Raw genomic sequence first — 21,563 nt, 5'->3', positions numbered from 1 at the left:
AGATTATAATCAGGAGCAAAATATAGACATGCATACATAACCGTAAGTACCGAAGCAGGAGTAGGAACGGGGTGGTTTTTAGTAAGTAAGGGTCTGACTCTCGCCTCGCCCAAGGCGGGAGTAGCCATTAGATGATTTCCTCTCTCAAATAAACGGGTGACCTCAAACAGCTAAAATAGAAATACATACTAACTACTCCATTCGAAACTACAGTTTGGAATCTAGCTTCACTGACTGACAGACTGATGGACAATTCAATTTGACGTTTCAAAAGTGCCTAATTTAGAATTAATTGAAATAAATGCTTTGTCTTTGATTATTTTTAACATTATGTGTGAGCAAAACTATCTTAAAAAATATAAAATACATGACGAGAGAAGCCACAGCAATAGCTAGTATACGATAATATATTTAATGAGGATAAATAAATAAGATTATATTGACGCAATCAGAGTCGGAGCGACGTCGCGTCACGAGTCTGATATATTTAGATACATACATACATACATACATAACCTCACGACTATCTCCCATGGGGGTAGGCAGAGACAATGGAACGCCAATTGCTACGAATCTTACACACCTCTTTCGCTTCATCAACAGTCATCAGTCTTTCCATGCTCGTCGGTTAAAGGTACTTTTTATTTAGATATATTATGTTATATGTCTGCCTCGTTGGTCGAGTGGTCGCAAGTGCGACTGCCGGACAAGGGGTCTCGGTCTCAGGTCGGGCAGTGATACTTATTACTGGGCATTTTTCGGTTTTTCGAAAATTTCTCAGTAGTAGCACGGAGTCTGGAATTGTGTCCAGTATGGCAATAGGCTCACCCCCTATAACATGGGACTTATAACACAAATGGTGAAAAGTGAGTGTACATTGTATAGTGGCATTACGTGCAATGTGTACCTCTGCACACCCCTTCGGGGATAAAAAGCGTGATGTTCCTTTTTTTTCTGTTATCTACTGACAAATGGTGAAGGAAAATATTGTGAAGAAACCTGGGCTTATAATTTCTAATTATAAGATTCAAATCGCCAACCCGCATTGAGCAAGCGTGGTGATTAATGCTCAAACCTTCTCCGTGTGAGAAGAGGCCTTTGGTCAGCAGTGGACACTTATAGACTGTTGATGTGATAGATATAATATGTTTATAGCACTTAACCTCACGTAAGGAGTTTGTTTAGGTGCTAAATCATATTTTTTTAAGGGGGTAAAATCATCCAATGACTTCTCTCGCCTTGGGGGCTAAATCGCACTAAGAAACTCCTATTTAAAAAGTATTTTAGGGGTGGTTGACTCATGATAATGGCTATAAAAGTTATTTCAACTCGTCACGTCAAGTACCAGGCGCGCATAACGACAAAGAAGCAATTCTTTCATTAAGTACGTTACATACATACGTGTAACTCGCGAGGTGAGACTGCCTCGTAATTTCTGCGCGCCTAATGAAATACCTCATTACGCTCGCTTCGTACCCGGCGTCAGCAGTCGTGTGATAGAATTACACACGAATTGAATTTATATTGTGATTGTTTGAGCTTTATGGGAGAAGGGGGGCGTTGATAGTTTAATTGTTATCTACGTATTTATAAAGAGAAGTAGGGTAGACGAAAGTATTATACTGCTTTTAACCGAATTCAGAGACGAAAAGTGTAACTATGCTTTTACATCATTTAAATAGAGTTATGCAGTTTTTGTTTTGAGCGAGGTAAATCATGCAATTACTTCTCCCGCCTTGGGTGAGGCGAGAGGGAGTTTCAGACTCTTACTGACTAAAAACCACCCCGTTCCTACTCCTGCTTTTCGAGCCAATACTTTTCCACCATAGATCTGCTATGTAGCTATGCTACGAAGATGTAATAGCTAAGCTGTGAAACTATGTGACCGTTTCCACTGATACATACTAAGCTATGTAGTTGAGCGAAAAAGATGCGCAGCTCGAGTATGCAATATATCGATAGTAGGGAAACCATCCATAGCACGCATCATTCCATATAAAAAACATAGCTTAACTGAGTCCGTTTCCACAAGTGCTAAGCTATGTATACCAATAAATATGATTGGTGGAAGCCAAACGCATTCACAGCGACGACGTAGCATAGCACTTCTCTATAGAAAAGCTTACCCCTTAAGGGTTTAAAAAGGGGAAACGGTAACTACATCATCTCTAATCAGAAATCTGCGAACGTGCTCAAACAGCTATAACAAAATCTTCCAATATTATAATGCATTCTAAGCACTTGCTTTATCGCGATTTAAAAGTTAAGAAAGTGCCTAGGTACATAAGATAGGGCATGCTCAGCTACCCTGAGGCACTAGACTGGTACTAGAGTGGCACTAGAGCGTCTTATGGTACTTTTAGCCCCACTGGACTGAAGTGGTGTTCGATTCTTCGCGCGGGATTAGTCGCGATAAGGGTCGCTACACACTCGTAGTTGTCGCGTCGACGCGCGGGCGACAAGCGGTTTTTGTCGCTCAAGTGTGCTGTGAAAAGATTGTATTAAGTATTTTAGCAAATTTTGTGAGTGGTTTTAGGATATTGAGAGTTCCTGTATTGATTTTTCTTTTGTGATTTATGTGTGGGGAATTGTTTTATAATAGCTTGGTCGCGCGCGTTTTGCTCGCTGCTCGGCTCTTATTAATAATAGCGTGATGTTATATAGTCTATAATCTTCCTCGATAAATGGACTATCTAACACAAAAATAATTATTCAAATTGGTACAGTGGTTTAGGCGCTAATTTTTCACCCACTGTTCGGCTACTATTGGTCAAAGCGTGATGTCTTTTAGCCTATAGCCTTCTTTAGTAAATGGCCCATCTAACAACATAAGAATTATTCAAATCAGATCAGTAGTTTTTTTTAGCTAGCGGGTTACCGCGGCTCCGGCTCGAAAAGCAGGAGTAGGAACGGGGTGGTTTTTAGTCAGTAAGACTCTGACACTCCCTCTCGCCTTGGCCAAGGCGGGACAATAAAAAATCGTGCATATTTTTATTTTATTTTGTAAGTCTGTTACCAAGATCGCTTACATAAATCTAATTAAAATAAATACAATAGAAAATCACACATTACCGACATCACTCGCAAAACTTACATAAACCATGAAAATACAATAATAACAGCGAAAGTAATTACTCGTCTACTAATATATAACAAACGACGTACGTACGACATACGTACGACGTATGTGCGTACGCCTTGTTGCTAATTAGCGCGAACTACTTGTTGTGTCTACAAACACACACACAACAGGTCTCTGAAATTATGTGGCTAAGTTAAAAGGTACACTTTGTAGTACAAGTAGGTTTTACATGTGGATTTACTTGCGTGAGTTATGTCTGTGTTCTTGTTACTAGTAATACATAAAAAAATATGTTAAACGGTTCTAATGAGCCCTATTCTGCTAATCAAGCCCTTTCATTTGATATCCATAATGGAAGTAGTTTTTTTATGGTATAAGTCGGTAAACGAGGAGACCGATTACCTGATGGCAAGCAATCGCCGCCGCCCATGGAAACACTAAAGGCGTTACAAGTGCGTTGCCGGCCTTTTGGAGGTTAGGAATTTAAGGGTTGTTGGGGAATCGGGGATTGGGTAATTGGACCTCCGGTAACCTCACTTACACAACGAAATACAACGCAAGCGTTGTTTCACATCGGTTTTCTGCTCGGCCGTGGTATCACTCTGGTCAAGCCGGCCCAACAGCTGAAGCATCGCTTTCCCACACTTAAAAACACACAAGTGTAAAAAAAATAGATTAAAGCTATTTATAGTCATCAAGATTAAGAATGTGTACCAAATATAAGATCATTCTGTCGTCAGGAAAGAGGTGGAATTCCTAGGAACAAACTAGGCAAGCGTAATTAAACCATTTCTATATATCTGTCTATTAGTCTCGCTAAAACTCGAGAACGGCTGGGCCGATGTGGCTAATTTTGACTTTAAATTACTTGTGAAATTTAGGGCAGGGGCAGGTTTAAAAGGCGAGACAAAAAAATGTTTGAAGCGGTACGAAGTTTGTCGAGTCAGATAGTTTAATAATAAAAAACCGCGCGTCTTCTAGCCGCGAGATTCAGTGTATGCGAACCTTAACTAATAATAAAACGCCAGCTTATATTTGATGGTATCAGCAGGGAGGGTGTCTAGTGTTGCACTTGAATATATTACCGCATAGCTGACTAAGATCTTACAGAATCAAGTTATCTGATGTGAATCCTAATAGGGATGATGACGGGGTATGAAAATTAAAAATCTATTCAGTCCGTCAGTTAGGTAATGAAAAAATATTAGACACGTATGTTTTTATTTTGTCATATAAAATAACAATACTTAGATAAAACGAAACAAAGTTTAGGAGTGGGAGCAAATACGTCATTTCTACGTATAAAACGTACCTAGAAACGACATCACCTGATATTTCAAATCAATATATCTTCGAAAGTATTATTTTCCCTAAGAAAATAAAAAATGATGAAATTCGAAACAAAACCTTCCCATTGTGAGAAGAGGCCTTTGGTCAGCAGTGGACACTTATAGGCTGTTGATGTGAAACCAGTTTAAAGTATTAAAATAAGTAGTAGGTAAGTAAGTAGGGCGGTAGGTTGTTAACTTGATATACCAGTGGGTAGGGCTTCGCGCAGTTGTAGGGCTTCGCCCCACCTGCCTAAGGCCGGCCGGCTTACTGGGTAGGAAGTATTTTATTTCACATTGAAAACCAATTTCGAATCAAGTGATATTTTATTTACAAAACTAGCTTCTGAACGCAGCTTTGCCCGTGTTCCCGTAGGATAAAAAGTAGCCTATGTGTTATTCCAGACCATACTATCTCTGTTGCAAATTTCATCTCAATCGCTTCAGCTGTTTTCGACGTGAAAGAGTTACAAACATACATATTAACTTTCGCATTAATAATATTAGTAAGATGTGTTATATTTATCACAACCGCTATTCTTCTCGCGGGTATATTGTGACAATGCAAAACTTGAATTCAATTCCTTGCCCTGTACTAGCGACCCGCCCCAGCTTCGCATGGGTGCAATGGTGATAAATTATGCATGTATTATACATATAAAACTTCCTCTTGAATCACTCTATCTATTAAAAAAACCGCATCAAAATCCGTTGCGTAGTTTTAAAGATTTAAGCATACAAAGGGACATAGGGACAGAGAAAGCGACTTTGTTTTATACTATGTAGTGATGTCACAACCGCTATTCTTCCCGCGGGTATATATTTACACAATGCAAAACATATAATGTCTAATTCCTTGCTCTATACAAGAAGCAAAAACAAATCCTATAACTATTACAAGACTTGTAAATCTATTCGCGTTAAAAATTACATCTAAATACGTGCAGCTATTTTAGAACAATGATCTAACAAACATACATACATACATTCACAAAGATTCTATATATATTTTACTTGAAATGTATCATACGAACAATATACAGGTACTAGGAGGCCACGACACACAAAGAGTCACCCGACTCTCGCGGTCTACAATAGTAACGCGATACTCTTCGCAAGGTCTGCGCGCCTGGTACCTCGCATTGTTTCAATACTATTCATACTAACTTTATTCACAGTAATAAATGCTGGACTATGAGCCTCTTCTACATAAGAGGGGGGTTTTTTAAGGGGGAGAAATCATCCAATGGCTTCTCCCGCCTTGGGCGAGGCGAGAGGGAGTGTCAGACTCTTACTGACTAAAAACCACCCCGTTCCTACTTCTGCCTTTCGAGCCGGAGTCCCGGTAAATCCGTTAGGTAGTTCGCAGCTCCGGATCAGGCATCAGCCCTACTGGCTGCGATAATCTCCGCTCTTGATAAGCGAGCTGGAGATTGCAGTTTAAAAAGGATCCAGGTTTATCAGAAAACGCTGCTGTTCAGTCTCTGTTAAAGAATAGTTGGGTGGGTATATGACACCCGCGGGAAGATTAGAGGTGGTGACAATTATGTATACGACTCTGCTAAACATTGTTTTTCTTATTTAAAGTCAAATATTTACTTACTGTGGAGCCACACTAACGTTTATTTAATATTAATGGCATTTCCCGTTAATGTGGCCCCAACATTACAAGTATTTCTGTTCAAATTTTCTAAATTCCAATACAAAATTTTCTAACAAACTTAATTCTCAGTTATGCCAATGAATTTTCACATCTATTGCTTTGAAAATAAGAGATACAGAAACTGCAAAATTAAGTTAGCAGTAATCAATACGCATTTTCTTTTTCAAATAACAATCTTATTTTCTAGGGAATAGAACTCAAAATTGATTGGCTGCTAAAATACTATTATGAATTGATTGGTATTTGTTAAATATTTATTACTAAACATATTCATGTCGCGTGCTACGACGCTACGGCGTAGCAGTGGCCATGTCTACGCATCTGCTACGCTGCTACGAGGCTTGCAATAATGATGATTTATAAATTGATAGGCTCTTGTGTGTTTCTGGCGCCCTGGTACTTTGTGGTCTAAAGGGGGGTAAGCAGAGAGGTATTGGGTATTATAAGAGAGGTATTGGGTATATATAAGATTTGTATACTAGCATTTTTTTTAAAGTAAATGTTATTCTGATCCGTCTACTGTAATCTCCAATCCATCAGCCAAGTGTGGAGATTATAGCAAACCCTCTTATACTTAGAGGAGGCTCATAGTCAAGTCCGTAATAGGTTGGAGATTTATGAAATAAGCCCAGTAGGTAAGCCAAAAAGTGCATTATTCTCTTTGAGCTAATTTGAACACTCTTTACAAATACGGCATTATAACAGCCGCGCCACATGTCCGTAACATTCCTAGACAACCTACAACATTACAGCTCTTCTGTGGTCAAGGAACATGGAGCTGTTTACACAGAATTTATTTTATTTTTTCATTTTCGTTGAAATATTTAGTTGTATTATGCTTCTGTGGACGAGTACTACTTGTAGTTTCATTTAAGTCATATGTGTGATCTCCATACTGTATTTCTTACTCAATCACGTCAAAACGGCTGAAGGGATCGGTATGAAATTTAGAACAGGGGTAGATTATGGTCTGGAATAACACATAGGCTACATTTTATCCCACTGGACCGCAGGCAAAGCCGTTGGCAGTGGCTAGTATATATATATGTCAACAGAACGCATTACGGCGCGCATATACGCGTCTCCAAATTGCACACATCACTCAACCACGGCTGCCGCTGACGTGGACGTCACCCGGGCAATTTAGACAAATGTTACATGGGCACATGGGTATATGACCACATAGCTTGTGGTCGCATGGCGATACATGTAATAATTGCTATGCGTGCTATGTGATGAACAGGTAGGTAGAATTAAAAAATTAAGAATTAAGAAGTTGTAAATAAAACTTTCTTTTTTAAAAGGGAACCGCCTTCAATATACTTTTAAAATCTTGCAATATACTTAAATTTTTCTCTTAAAGCTGAAAAATACTGTGCTGAAAACCGCATCGAAATTGGTTTGGCCAATTGTGGGATAATCGCGCACATACAGATAGGTCGAACTGAGTCTTTCCTTTTTTTTTAAATCGGTTAAAAACAGCTCGGCATTTTATGGTCATAATAAATAGAACATTCTGTCTTATGGTCAATTAATCGCAATTATATTGAACAAGAAGTGTCAGGTTCGATTCCCGGTTCGAGCAAAGTATGATTCAGATTTTTTTGTTTTTTTGAGCCCAGTGTATGACAATATGCTCCCTATTACATGGAACTCATAACATTACTGCTGAAACGTGAGTGTTATATTGTATGAGCACCTCTGCCTACCCTCTTTTGGGAATAAAGCGTGACATGCTCAAAATTCAAAGCACGTAATCAAAGTTACGCAATTTACTCGACCATTCCATTTTAAAACTTAATTAGAGTTGTATTATAGCTTATAACACCTCGTTAGTACATACATTCATATACGCGTCGGCGATTTATTACCATTTCGCTAATGGTACTGTTAGGCGTGTATCATAATGTCACAAATTATACTTAACATGTCATCTATGTAATTCGTTACACCTTAATTAAGTAACGAATATTATAAAATTGCTAATTGCTTGCTCAAACATAAATAATCGTTGTTCCAATAAATACAATGTGAGAGTTTTATTGAATTTTAAACTTTACGTATAAAGGAATAAGGTTGTAAATTGTTTGACATTGTTTTGTATGGAGTAATTAGGTGGGTAAATTAAGTTAAATTGTTTAATAAATTAAAGCTTTGTAAAGTCGACCGCATTGGAACACGTGGCTTTGCGAAAAGATACCTTATTTATTAGTGGTTAAAGTCTAAATTGCCGTGTGAAACTCTGTCTTTTATTTACGCTACTTTTTCTTTTAAAATGGGATAGGCAGTAATGTACGTATAGTAAGTGTTTAGTCATTATAGTATTAGAAAATTAAATTATCGCATATTGTCATGTTTATGTACCTCAAAGGGATAGGCAGAATAGTGCTTAATTAAATAAGACACCTACTTTTGCCTGAACCGGGAATCGAACCTGATAAACTCATACCAGACAATGACATCTTTATCAACACTAAAGACAGAATGTTTAATTACAACACCCACATTTACCTGACCCGGGCATCGAACCCAAAACCCAAAATAATTTACGCTTCACCAAAATCCCCTACGCGAATAAAAAACAGACAGCCATCAGGAACAGACGCTACGTTCAATTAATCAAAAGTTACGCAGCCGAGCATCGAACCTGTCACCGGCAGGGAGGCGTGTCTAGGACCTATCAATAATAACCACTGAGTCGGACAGTAGTCGCCCGAGGGTGGACATTGGCCGCAAATCAAGGTATACTGAATTAATTTAGGCAATTTTGGGCTGTATTTTAAAGATTATAGAGTTGAAATTGATTTAAAGCTTATCGTGTATTTTAAGCAATAATGACAGTAGGTCACGGTATACCAAATAATGTAGGCAATTTTGGGCTGTATTTTAAAGACAATAGAGTTGAAATTCATTTAAAGCTTATCATGTACTATGAATAATTATGTCCGCATATGAAGGAATACTGAAGTCATTCTTGGATTCTGAACTCTATTGTATTAGAGAATACGATTGAAATAAGGATGATGACGGGGTATGAAAATTAAAAATCTATTTAGTCCGTCAGTTAGGTAATGTAAAAATATTAGACACGGTTTTTTTATTTTGTAATACCGAGATAAAACTAATCAAATTTTAGTAGTGGGAGCAAATACGTCATTTCTACGTATAAAACGTACCTAGAAGTGACGTCACGCGATATTTCAAATCAATATAATATATCTTCGAAAGTATTTGTTTCCGTAAGAAAATAAAAAATACGTGTGTAATGTTTTAAAATCTCTCGATCTGTCTGATTGGCCGGTGCGAATGAACGAACCAATCAGAGCACCGAACGAACTCATTTCTTTTAAGTTAAACGTAAAATAATGGAGTCTGTGTTTCCTGATGGGTATAACCTGGGTGTCTTCAAGGCCCGAGTGAATAGGTTGCTTATGGGCAGACGTGCTCCACCGTAGGCCGCATCATCACTTACCATCAGGTGAGATAGCGGCCAAACGTCGACCCATTAAATGTAAAAAAAAAATTATACTAAGGGTAGTGAACAAAACGGTCACCATAGCAACAGCATCGTTATTTCGATATCTTGAAGTATAAAGTATTGATTTCCCGGGAGGTGAGCTACACAGTACACGGGATTATTTTTGTAGATCTACCTTATAGCTGCTTAAAAAGCGTGTTTTTCCACCAGAGATGTGCTATGCTACGTTGCTGTGAATGCGTTTGGCTTCCACCGATCATATTCATTGGTACACATAGCTAAGCACTGGTGGAAACGAACTCAGCTAAGCTTTGTTTTTTGTATATGGAAAGATGCGTGCTGTAATGGCTTCCCTACTATCGATACATCGCATACTTGAGCTGCGCATCTTCCTCGCACAGCTACATAGCTTAGTGTCAGTGGAAACGGTCACATAGTTTTACAGCTTAGCTATTACATCTTAGTAGCATAGCTACATAGCACATCTCTGGTGAAAAAGCACTTTAAGGAAAAAGACTTTAAATAAAGACTGGGCACTAAGCGGCAGCGCTCTCTGATAAACCTGAACCTTTTACACTGCGATCTCCAACCCGCCTGCCTGCGGAGATTATGGCAAACCTCTCTTATGTAGAGGAGGCTCATAGTCCAGGAGTGGACTATATAGGGCTTATTAAACAAATACTGCAACAATACTTATGATGATCTGCCAATGGCCTTATAGCCAAAAGCCTCGACCAACACCTGAGTAAGCTAACGTTAGATGGTTGGATCAAGAGCCTGATGCAGAAGGCAGTACTTCTGGACACGGCGCGTATTGTCCGGAGATTCCTCTCTCTTGAGCCCTGACCGCCGGTAGCTTGGATTTATCCCGTTAACAGTGGGCTACTGCTTTTTATATTTTTAAATGTTATTTTTTTTCTAATTAAATATTTAAAAATGTAATCAACAAGTAAGGTAAATAAATAAATGATTGTAATTAACTTATAATATAACTGATCGCTATTATATAAAAAAAAACGGTAAAAATAAATGCGACAGCGACAACAACGAATGCACTCAAATAACTGTTTTAAAATTAACTAACGTATGTATAACTGTTATCGCAACGCATAACGTGACAATCCCGTTGTCCAACCGTTATTGCAAGTTGTCAATAACGTTTAATAACTGTATCGGTGAAATAAAATTATTGTGATGTGATGTGATGACGTGGGTGGTCGCGGTTATTGGTTGTAAAAGTCCGTGTTTTGTAGTGAAAAGTAGTGGAGTGTAGGAGGTTTTTTTATGTTATAAGTCGGTAAACGAGCAGACGTATCACCTGATGGTAAGCAATCGCCGCCGTTCATGGACACTTGAAACACCAGAGGCGTTACAAGTGCGTTGCCGGCGTTTTGATGGTTAAGAATTGAAAGGTTGTTGGGGAATAGGGGATTGAGAAAATTAGGAAGGGGGAGGGGGTAATTGGGCCTCTGTCAAATGAGTAATCCCTTATTCGGGTATAACACACCCGCGAGAAGAGTAGAGGTATATGCAAATGTATTCAACCGTATCTACACGACAAAACAAAGAAATACTGCAGTATACTTTAAAAAAAAATCTCATTAATATAAAAATATTTAAATATAAACAAAAAGAAACGCAACTTACAGCAAATTACCAAGTCTGTTCTCAAGTCTCCGCCGACAGATGGCGCTGTAATTAATTTAGCATTGCGCGCCGATTAGCGACGCCTTCGCGAGTTTTTATCTAACATTAGCATATTACGAGAGTGTCTTACTTCTGTCGGCTCATTTATAAATATTCAAACAAGATGCTGGAGCAACGAGGAACTAGGTTGGGTAATAGGTTATTAGGATTTTTTACTACCTAAGATTATTAAGACACCACTGACAAACGATGAAGGAAAACATCGTGAGAAAACCTGGCCTTATAATTTCTAATTATAAGTTTGAAATCGCCAACCCGCATTGAGCAAGCGTGGTGATTAATGCTAAAACCTTCTCCGTGTGAGAAGAGGGCTTTGGTCAGCAGTGGCCACTTATAGGCTATTGATGTGATGTTTAGGCACGTCGAAACTACCTATCAGTGTTCTTTTCGCATAAAATTATAATAATATGATTAAAGTATTGTACTTAGGTTTGCTTGAAACAGGTATTAAACCCAGTACTTCATACTTAAAAATCACATTTATAACTTATAACGACTACACCAAATTTACCCCGACTGTAGAAAGAGTATTATTACGTGTTTTTTTGTCAGATCAAATCCGAAAACAACACCATCTATCGGCCTAAACTTTCATAAAAATTCCATTCCCACATTTTCATTTAACGAACAAAATACAACACCTTAGAATCAAACTCCATATACTTTCACCCCCAAATAACCCATCATTCTCCCCCACTCATGGGGATATAAAGTCTATGAAGGTACTAGGGCGACATAACATTGAGGAGGTATCAACATAAAGCAGGATTTGTTCCCGAAATAGCAAATAGGCAACATACATGGAAACAATATGGGATTTTACATAAAAGCAACGAGAATGGCAACTCTTGATGTTTATGTGTTCCTGATCTGGGTGATAGGAATGCCAAATGTTTTTTGTTTTTATAGAAGTGTAAGGTTTATTTGTTTCAACGCTAATCTACGGAACTACTGGTCCGAATTGAATAATTATTTTTGTGTTGGATAGACAATTTATCGAGGAAGGATATAAATATATGAAACATCACACTACCATTAATAGGTGCCGTTGAGAACGGGAGAAACTGCAGGTATAGCTAGTTTGATAGACCTATTTGACTATTTCTTTTGAGGGGTGTAACTCGATTAAGATCAACCTATGACTTCTCCCACCTTGCGAGGCGAGAAGGAATGGCAGACTCTTGCTGACTAAACACCACCCCGTTCCTACTCCTGGTTTTCGAGCCGGAGCCCCGGTAAACCCGCTAGGTAGTCAGCAGCTCCGGATAGACCTATTTGACTAGGGTTTAAAAGTCATGCATTAGAAAAGATACGAGCTAAAAACTAAAGCTTTTTTCATTTCCCACTATTATCGCTTCGCTATCCATAACAGATATGCAGTTTACTACTAACTTTCCCAACAAACCTGTGTCGATAATGTGTCAGTATGAATGCATACATGTCTACACATGTAGCTAAAAACCAATATAACATGGTCTTGCTATATACTACCTTTCCACCCATTCAGGGGTCAGTTTACACTGGTTCTGCATAACTTGATGTGTCGCGAACATAAATCGCAGCTATCTCATTACACACGAGCGGGGCCCGTTAATCTGCACCGCTGTTTATCTACGCGACACTATCTGTGTGGATTTGTGATGCGATCTCTGTGTTTGTTCTGCTGCCCTGGTACTTCGGAATATTGGTCTTTCAAAGCTAGATGCTAAGCGTGACGAAATAAAAGCCCGACCACCAGCGGCAATCAATTACAATTATGTTAATGGTGCTCTCACGTGTCCACTCTGCGGAAGAACATTTGTAAACAAAGGTGGATTTGCCAGCCACATGAGAGCCCATGATAAACGCCAGTAGTCAAGAAACGGTCGCCGTAGCCGAAACCGGCATGGAAGGATTTATTATTATTACTTCGGAATAGTACTAGCGAAAATATGCAGGATTTTGGAAAAAAAAAGTTCTTAACTTTATTATATGTATTTGACTGCTCGGATGCACCTGATGGTAAGCAATCGCCACCGCCCATGGACACTCGAGACACCAGAAGCGTTACAAGTGCATTGCGGGCTTATTGGGGCTAAGGAATTTAAGGTTAGTTGAGGAATCGGCGATTGGGAAGGAGGGTAATTGGACATCCGGTAAACTCCGTGAAAAGCGGAAAGTAAACCTACTCTACCTATCTACCCCTTCTATTAATAAGAAGCGTGATACACACTAAAAAATAGTACACTAAACTTAATACTAACACATTTTCATAATTTCTGAAAAGTAATTTTACACTTTAAGGCCCCATTTCATCCCCCTTTTGGGAACCTATTGTAATGAATAAAGTATAAAGTATGTTTACAACACCTTGTTAGTGGGCCTCAGCCGGGAATGCAACCCTGTACCTTCCACATTCAGTATTAACTCGCGAGCTCATCGCATATTTATTGGACCCCTGAAGAATTGTGTTCAGGAGGCAGGAGTTTCAGAATTTCAGTTTTCTTACTTGTAAGCAGTGAGTAGGTAATATTTTTGTTATGAAGCTGAAAATTTCAGTCGAAAACTGCAATTTTTCCTCGAAAATTATTTTTGCATTTTATAGCAGTTGTAATATTTTCAACTAGCCTGATTTTCTTCTAGTTATATTTTTGCCAATTTTAGACTAAATTGGAAACCTAAGCCTAGGAAAAAATGCTGCGGACTACCTAGCGGGTTTACCGGGACTTCAGCTTGATAGCAGGAGTAGGAACGGGGTGGTTTTTAGTCAGTAAGAGTCTGACACTCCCTCTCGCCTCGCCCAAGGCAAGAGAAGTCATTGAATGATATTTCCCCCTTAAAAAAAAGGCTAGAAAAGAATGCATTTTATCACCAACTTAACCACATTTAACTTTTTGCTTTTGATTCTTTGAAGTCGGTTTTTAAATGCATCTCATAATTTTTATACTATTCACTTTTAATAAATTCTTATACATACATATTTCATTAGCATAAATGAATAATAATTTAAAGAAAAAAAATCATCCAATTCCAATGCTGCATTGCACGATAAAACTAATCAACTTATAACATTGGCTACGATCGTGTCTCTGCCGGCAGTAACTTTGTAAATAGCGTGATGGTACAGATACAGATTACTGTTGGAACCGACACGCCAAGCCGCGATATCTCCGCGTATCGACTTAACTACGGTTCCCATTAACTGGCAGTTTATTTAAACGTGTATCGTGAGTTTGAAGGTTAGATAATATGTCGGTAACTTTTATTGTATAGTGGTATTCTTGATCGCCTTTTCACCGTCTTTATTTTAGGGCGGAAAATCTTCTAATATCTTCTCCCACCTTAGGCGAGGTGAAAGAGAGTGTCAAATCTTATTGACTAAAAACCACCCCGTTCTTACTCCTGCTTGTCGAGCCGGAGCCCCGGTAAACCCGATAGGTAGTCCGCAGCTCCGGATCAGGCATCAGCCCTACTGGGCCCCATCTGTGGTGGTCTGATGGCTCTTCACCAACTGTCTAGCTATTAGATTACCTATCTAACTTATATCTCACTAATATTATAATAGGGTTGATGACGGGGTATGAAAATTAAAAATCTATTTAGTCCGTCAGTTAAGTAATGAAAAAATTTTAGACACGTATTTTTTTTATTTTGTCATATAAGATAACAATACTTAGATAAAATGAATCAAAGTTTAGAAGTGGGAGCAAATACGTCATTTCTACGTATAAAACTTACCTAGAAGTGACGTCACGCGATATTTCAAATCGATATATCTTCGAAAGTATTTGTTACCGTAAGAAAATAAAAAATACGTGTGTAATGTTTTAAAATAATCTACAAGACGGACATTGAAATAAAAATTTGTCATCTATCTTAATAAGTGTATATTTGTTACTTAATCACGTCAAAACAGCTAAAGGGATCGAGATGAAAGGAGATGGCTAAATGACTGACCCAGGCATAATAACAAGAATACGAATTTCACGCTAACCCGTATCATTTAAATATTCACTTATGAATTATTTTGTGTTTAACTAATTCTTATAACTTGGTGAACAAAAATTAACAAAAAATAAGTTTCATAATTGATTTTTTTCTGTTGTGGTTTGACATGACAACACGGAAGTAGGTACTGCAAGCTATTATTAGGACATTAGTTTCCCCGAAAATCAAATCGAAATAATTAAACGAACATCAATTTTTAATAACGGCGTTTTGATGTACCTGAGCCGAAAGTTATTTATATATGATAGATAGGTAAACAATTCTGCTTATACTAGATAATGAACACAAAGTAACCATTATATAATGACTTTTTTCTGAAACCAAATAATTGTAAATGTTTTGATCGACACAAAATATATATTTTGTATAAGATTGCACAATCTTACTATATATTTTGTGTCTGTCCTTGGTTACTTTGTGTTCATTATCTAGTATAAGCAGAATTGTTTACCTATCTACCTCATATATAAATAACTTTCGGCTCAGGTACATCAAAACGCCTTGGTAAAAGTTCAGAGCAATGTTATATTTTGAAGTTTTTGTAACGTTGTTTGACGTAGGAGCGCTACTTTATTTTCAGGATTGCGCAGATATGCCAAGTTTCTGGACCTTCTTAACTACAAAATATCAATCTTTAATTATGCGGCTTTATTTATTGCTAGGTACCATATTTATACAATATTTATTTGTACGGGTTACGACGTCCATACTTTGGTTTAGCCATGTCCTTTGGAACACTGGTAGATTATGGCCTGGAATAACACATAGGCTACTTTTTATCCCTTGGAAACGCCGGCGAAGCTAGTAGCATATTTGAATGATAAAAGGTGCGAGTTCATTACCCAGCTTTGCAAACACGTTTCCAAACCACATTTTAACGTTTAAATTCGGTCCAAAAGCATGGATAACACGGCCACTGATTTATAGATCGAATCGGAACATCTATTTCCTATGAAAATGGATGCCGAGCGAGATAAACTGCATTTGTAGACATAGCATCAAATCAGTTACGAACACCAGTATAACCTGACCTCCGAATGTGTCGCAGAATCGTAGAATGCGAGACCATAATATACTGGTCGTTGTACACCAGTACATTGGATCAGGCTGTTCATATACTTGCTGCGACTTTATGCTAGCCTGGTATTTGGTGAGGAAATTGTATGTTTAGGTCGCAATGAGATACCTTTCTTCTTTTGGTCATCAAAAGGCGTATCAGTAGTTGTTTGTCCACTAGAGAATTAGCTAGTGTCAAACCATAGATTTTTTTATAGCTTCTGTTATTGGATGAACTGACTATGCGTCACATTCACTCCATTTTGTGGGCAGAAGATGGAAACGCCAATTTTAAGAAATTCGAGTTGAAATATCAACACAATATATTTTAGACCTAACGTTATTTTCAATAGGAATCGAAAATGTTAACAACTAACCTTCCATGGTTTTTTTAAAGGGGGGGGGAAATCATAAAATGACTTCTCCCGCCTTGGGCGAGGCGAGAGGGAGTGTCAGACTCTTACTGACTAAAAACCACGTCGTTCCTACTCCTGCTTTTCGAGGCTCGGAACACCGGGTTTCGGGCTAGGTAGTCCGCAGCTCCGAATCAGGCATCAGCCCTAATAGGCCACACTTAAGGTGGTCTGATGGCTACCCATCTTTAGTAAAAGCACTCGCTATTATACACTATAAAAAATATTTCAAAGGCACTATTAACACTAAACCAATACCTAGACCAAACCACATGGTTTCCACAGGGGAACCAGTAAACCAGGTGATACATTACGTTATGTATGTATGTTTATATATATATATGTGGGCGACCCTTGAATCAGTGCGGTTGCTAACCCCGGCCCCCCAATTACCAGGATCGCATAAATACGAACAACTTACAAACATTTCATCTGGTACTTAGTAGGGAAGGCAAAAGGTTCACTGTTTTATTTTTCGAGGAAAGAATAAGTTTTCCTACAATTTCGTCTCGTCCGTGGAACGCAAATTTAACTGGGAGAGCCATGCTTCGGCACTGCTGGGTCGGCTCGACCGGAGTGATACCACGGCCGAGCAGTACACCGACGTGAAACAACGCTTGCGTTGTGTGAGTGAGGTTACCGGAGGCCCAATTACCACCCTTCCCAATCTTCCCAATCCCCGATTCTCCAACAACTCTTTAATTCCAACCCCCTGCAACGCACTTGTAACACCTCTAGTGTTTCAAATGTCTATAGGCGGCGGCTATTGCTTACCATCAGGTGATCCGTCTGCTCGTTTATCGGCTTATACCATAAAAAAAAACAACCAATCAGAGCGCAGAACACGAGAAACTTTATAAACACTGAAACTTACCAGTACTTTCCAGTAAGAAATCTTTCCATCAACTACTCCTTAAAAAAATATCTCCTGACCAATGACAAGGCAGTATATTTATGTATGAATCCGGAGCTGCGGACTACCTAGCGGGTTACCGGGGCTCCGGCTCGAAAAGCAGGAGTAGGAACGGGGTGGTTTTTAGTCAGTAAGAGTCTGACACTCCCTCTCGCCTCGCCCAAGGCGAGAGAAGTCATTGGATGACTTTCCTACCTCAAAAAAAAAAAATGTATGAGTAGATAGATATCGCCCAGAAAACAGACATAAACCAATGTCATTATACCAAGTACACATAAATGTAAGGAGCACGAAAAACTCCAAAACTTTTTCTATAACAACTTTAGTTTCCATACAAGTTCTCAAGGACGGTCCCGAATGGTATTACTCCCTACACTTCCTGCTGCCCTGGTACCGGCGCCCGACTGTCTGGCTATATTGATTGCGTACTCCCGCGTAGTCGCGTACTACGCGTCTCGGCGTACCGTACGTGTGTAGCTAGCTTGCGTTTTGAAAGATTGGAGTATTGATTAATGTTTTTTTCTATTTTTAGTTATTTGAAAGAGCTGGTAAATGTGTATTGAATTGATTTTTATATATTGGATAGTAAATAAATAGCATTTTTTGAGAAATGAATCATTACATATATAGATAACCTCACGCCTGTCTCCCATGGGGGTAGGCAGTGACAATGGAACGCCAATTGCTACGAATCTTACACACCTCTTTCGCTTCATCATTAGTCTTGAGGAAATAAATCATTCTTTCCTCTATTAGTATTTTTTTTTATAAAACGAAACTGGCTAAAGTTCGCGACTTCACTAGCGTTCCAGTGCGATAAAAAGTAGTCTATATATTATTCCAAACCATAATTTACTCCTATTCTAAATTCCATCCCAATCCCTTCAGCTGTTTTGATGTGGTTAAGTAACAAACATAATCACCATCCTAGTGATGGTGATTATTTTTTGTTAATGTATGGCATTAGAAAAAAAAATCAACGAAAGAATGAATAACACACACAACGTCATTCTTTTTATCCCCGAAGGGGTAGGCAGAGGTGCACATTGCGAGACGTAATGCCGCTATACAATGTACACATACTTGTGCTACTACTGAGAAATTTTCGAAAAGCCAAAAAAAGCTCAGTAATATTTTGTCCGATCCGTGAATCGAACCCGAGACCCCTTGCGAGTGCAAGTGCAACTGCAATGAAATATGTCTGAGAAAAAAAACCATATTTTTATGTAAAACGAAGTAGTTTTCGAGTTAGTAGCATAAACACGACACAACTTTGTTTTGTCTACAAGTACCAGGCAAACATAACAGTCTAGGAGACAGTTTCCATTAACGCCTATCAATAAACAATCAGTAGCAGCGCAATGTGTGAGCAATATGCAGTAATGTAGTCGCCACGGTCGCATCGACACGTGCGCTCGTAAACATCGCCTGCGAAGGTGGTATGTTAGCGACCTCCTGACAGGTCGTGATCTCCTGGTACTTTATGTGCGTAGATAGTCAATATTGTTTGGTTTGGATTTGAAATTATTGCATTCCATGTTTAATGAGATGTTTGTGATTAAGTAGAGATGACTGCCTCGCTGGTCTAGTGGTCGCAAGTGCGACTGCCGGACAATCGGGCTCGGGTTTGATACCCGGGTCGCGCAAAGTATTACTGTAAATATTTCAACTTTACTATATAATAAACAAATAATGAAATGAATCAAGTATTAAATTCTGTGTGAACAGCTCCATGTTCCTTGACCACAGAAGAGCTGTAATGTTGTAGGTTGTCTAGGAATGTTACGGACATGTGGCGCGGCTGTTATAATGCCGTATTTGTAAAGAGTGTTCAAATAAGCTCAAAGAGAATAATGCACTTTTTGGCTTACTTGGGTCTATTTCGCTCATTTTTCGTATATTGTCAGCCAAGATGATAACAAATATGTGGTTTAAATTAAGTCATAAGCAGTCTCCCTATACGGTATTATATGCTTTGATTTAAAAAAAAAATGAAACCAGTCCTTACACATAAATAAATAAATAAAAAAAAAATCCTTGACAACCCAAAAATATATTTAAACCAAATCAACCCACATCACATCAGGGACCTTACATTAAAAATTGATCCAAAAAAAAGGTGACATTTTAAAAATAAATATAAAAATAAAATGTCACGATGTGATGTCCAAAATACCGATAGCATCGTGTGGGCAAGTGTGGGCAATGTGTGGGCAATGTGTGGACATGTATCGGGGAACGATTTGCGACAGCTGAATCAAATTAGCTAACGGTAGAGAAAGGTGAGGCCGTGAATGTAACGTGGATATACTCGCTAGATGCGGCAAGGAAAATAGCGACAAGTAAATTTTATTGTTGCAGATTGAGCTTTTAGTAACTATTTTGGAATACGGATGATGACGGGGTATGAGAATTAAAAATCTATTTAGTTCGTCAGTTAGGTAATGAAACAATATTAGACACTTATTTTTTTTTATTATTTTGTCATATAAGATAAACAAAACTACGAATATTTTTTGAATGGGAATTAACTACGTCATTTGTATATAAATAACGTACCTGGTAGTGACGTCACACGATATTTTTTCACACCCGCTTCACGAATCGCTTCGCTCCAAGTTTCCTTGTGCGAACTGCTAGGGAGTGGAATTCTTTGCCGGAGTCTCCACACAGAATAAAATAACCTCAAGGCTCACGTGAATAGGTTGCTTATGGGCAGACGTGCTCCATCGTAGGCCGCATCATCACTTACCATCAGGCGAGATAGCGGCCAAACGTCGACCCATCAAATGTAAAAAAAAAATACGAAATGAATTTTATTCTTTCTATCGATACATATTACATGAAATAATTATGCTATATTTATATGTGACTTCTATGTATATTGAAAACAAATCAAGAGACAGCAAAGATGGCCATATTTACATTTCTTTTTTAATTTCAATATTTCTCTTGTAATTTTTATTTAATGTTTTAGTAGTGTAATTGGTTTTTTGTACCGTTCTTTATAATTAAATAAATAAATATATTTCCCACAGCACTTCGCGTACCCCATCTAGTATCTATACATCACCCCCCTGACCGCTGACCGGTCCGGGTCGGATCGGATCGGATTAGAATATCCCCCCATTACCGCACACGTGTCGGTAATCACGCCGGTAATGGTATACTTTTTACGGTCAATTACCTATACCATAACCAAACACCATGCTTCGGCACTGCTGGGCCGGCTCGACCGGAGTGATACCACGGCCGAGCAGTACACCGACGTGAAACAACCGAAGCGTTGTGTGAGTGAGGTTATCGGAGGCTAATTACCCCCTTCCAAATCCCCGATTTCCCAACAATTCTTAAATTCCTAACCCCCAAAAGCCCGGTAATGCACTTGTAACGCCTCTGGTGTTTCAAGTGTCCATGGGCGGCGGCGATTGCTTACCGTCAGGTGATCCGTCTGCTCGTTTACCGACTTATACCATAAAAAACCATGATAATAAAATATTCTAAATTGTTAAAAATAGTGATCAACTTTCAACTGTAAACTTTAACAAATAAAGCTCAAAATCAATTGACTGACCGCTGGTTATAATTTTAACGACGGCAAATCAAGGTATCCTACGCATTCAATAGAATTTCAACTTTAATTTTGAACGTTTAAGGTTTAAAATTCTATAACATAATTTAGGGTAGTTTAATGTGCGACCTCTGTGTATGATAGAGTAGCGAATAGGTCAAAATGGTACACGAATATTGAATATTTTGATCACAATTTGCATCTATTTAATACATAAACAGCACATAAAAATACCCCTAACATCTTCAATGGATTTTCAACTCTTTTACCTTCAACATAAAGTCGATATTCTCTCGAAAGTTAAGAGTACTTTGATGTGCGTAGCATGTAAAGACACCCCGAGTATGTTTAATGAATTTTCAACT

At 38.4% G+C, this 21,563-nt stretch overlaps 1 protein-coding gene and 1 long non-coding RNA gene across 3 annotated transcripts in view; both read left to right on the top strand.

The window, feature by feature from the left end:
* Nucleotides 1–21,563, top strand: part of LOC118278623 (RNA-binding protein Musashi homolog 2) — a 140,571-nt gene that overhangs the window by 79,893 nt on the left and 39,115 nt on the right. The gene's annotated exons all lie outside the window — the stretch shown is intronic.
* LOC126912287 (uncharacterized) lies at nt 9,441–20,437 on the top strand. Its single transcript, XR_007706916.1, has 2 exons — nt 9,441–9,497; nt 20,332–20,437. It is a non-coding gene; the product is annotated as an uncharacterized LOC126912287 (long non-coding RNA).

Source organism: Spodoptera frugiperda, chromosome 24 (genome assembly GCF_023101765.2).
Source record: "Spodoptera frugiperda isolate SF20-4 chromosome 24, AGI-APGP_CSIRO_Sfru_2.0, whole genome shotgun sequence".
In the NCBI taxonomy this organism is placed as follows: domain Eukaryota; kingdom Metazoa; phylum Arthropoda; class Insecta; order Lepidoptera; family Noctuidae; genus Spodoptera; species Spodoptera frugiperda.
The sequence above is the reverse complement of the archived record's forward strand: the minus strand, read 5'-3'. Positions and strand labels throughout refer to the sequence as shown.